Source organism: Gallus gallus, chromosome 1 (assembly GCF_016699485.2).
Source record: "Gallus gallus isolate bGalGal1 chromosome 1, bGalGal1.mat.broiler.GRCg7b, whole genome shotgun sequence".
NCBI classification, from domain to species: Eukaryota; Metazoa; Chordata; class Aves; order Galliformes; family Phasianidae; genus Gallus; species Gallus gallus.
In genome coordinates, this window is record NC_052532.1 from 103,733,519 (window position 1) to 103,735,788 (window position 2,270).

The following is a 2,270-nucleotide window of genomic DNA, read 5'->3' on the forward strand; positions in this document are numbered from 1 at the left end:
TTTGAGTAGTTAAAATTATTACATTATTGAAAGCATTATTTTTCAGGTGTCATTGGAAAAGGAAAAAAGTATCAATGACAGGAGAAAAAAAACAAAACAATAAATGAGATAATGAAAATGGAGGGTAGGCATACTGCATGTGCACACAGACCTGACTCTATCCACCCTCTGTACTTGTACCTGCATCAAACAACTGCAGATCATGAGTCTCATCTCTTCTGCAGCTCACTTCCCTCTTTCCACTTGCACTTCACTGGGATGTTATGGCCCTGTAGACAAGAGGTATATGTAAAATCCCTGAAGTTACTAATTAACTAATTGCAATTAATCAAAATTTGACTTTGGTTTTTAAAAAACTAAAAATTTTAGTTTTTATTACCAAGCTAGTTCAGAACTACAATAAAAAATCTTTTTCTAGATAACTGTATGTGTAAGGTATCACAGTCATTACTCGGAACACAGTTTTGATGTTACTAAAGTAGGAAGGCATTATCCTTGATAGGAGCTGGGGTCTGGTGCAGACTCAGTTTTTTCTTGAGTCTTCTTCCACAGTTGAAATCAACAAGCTGTATTTCCACCTCTACCTCATTATGTCAATAGTTGTAATATTTTACTGTTCTGAGCACTGAGTAATAGGCAAAAAATTTGTAATACACAAAGTACCAGAGGCAACATGATATTCTTTTTCTGTTAATTACCATGCTCTAATCAGTGTTGCAAAGAGCATGTATGTTAGTTTTAAGTACCAGTTTTCTATGCACTTAATTCTATAGAGTTATTTACACCATTGATATCTCTGTTCCATATAACATTGTTTTAATGTTAATTTTCTAAAACAAGAAAAAAAAAACATATTTCTATTTCTAATTGATTTCTAAAATAGTTTTGAAAGCTAATTATGGTAAAATGTCTATCTGTTATTTGTAAAAAGACTCAGTTTTCAAAAGATGATTTTTTGGGCAGATTCAAAACCAAAGAAAAATGTGGAGAAGACATTATAGTCTCTGGATTTTCACTGAAAAGTTACACCAAGATTTAGTCAATCAGAGTCTCCAAAAAATGTTATTTTTTTGTTCAAAAATGTATTTACTTTTTGTCCAAAAATGATATTACAAACTTCAGCTTCTTTTAATGTTAAACAGTACTAGTCATGAAATGAGCACCATGCATGAGAAACCCTTAATCATCTAAAACAGTTGCAATCATTCTCCCTACGACCGAGAATACAAGCCAAAACAGAAATGCCAAAAGAGTGCTGCCCAAGTTAAACAGGATGTGGTGACAAGTACCTACACTGTGATTGCTGTTTTACTTGGTGTCTGAGAGAAGGTGGTACAAGCTGCAGGTGTGGCCTAAAGCCTAAAACCCCGCTAATGTCAGCAGAGTACTAGCCCACTGATTTCCTACCATTAACACCATGCAAAAAACGTCCCACAACATCATAGGCTTCAACTCAAGTCCCAGAATCAGAGCTGCTTCACTTTTCATGCTCTAGCTCAGTCCAGGAAACTTAGAAATGGACAAATGCTAATAAAAGCTCCCACTAGACTAAAGTAGGCAGAATTATAAGCCAGGCAACGTATGAAAGAATATGTAATGCTAATGACGTATCTCTACCTGATTCTGCCCAACCACTTTCATCATACCATTTCTATCCAAGAACTAGCTCAGCCGTTGCTTAGCATATCAAGCGAAGATGGGTCACCTTTTTACATCTGGCCGACTCAAAAGAGTAGTACTGAGTACTCCTTATGGGTGGAATTTGATTAAAATATAAACATCTAAATCTGGTATCTAAATATCCATTCTAGTACATAATTGCTAACATCAATCAATTTGACATTCTACTGACCCAGTTTTGAAGGCTTTCCTAACAGTGTGTCCCTTGCAGCGTTTGTCTCTGCTTACACAAAAATGTTGCCAACAAGTTAGTAATTTTTGTTAATATTTTTAATACATTATTAATAGCAGCAGGAACAGTGCCATAGCAAGTCATAACAAATCCTCAATGGATTCTAAAAATCAACTGTAAGAAGACAATGCATTTCTTGTAGCTGCATAGACTGCCTCTCTAGTGAGAATACAGACTATAAAATAATAATTTAAAAAAAATGTTATATATATTTTTATTCAAATAAACTAGACAGAGATTTATCACTCATTTTTAATTCAGCACTACCACCCAGCCTTTATTGCAACCAGTGACCTAGGTGATTTACATCCCTTTACTTTCCTGCAGATCCATATCTTAATTTCCAAATGTAATAATA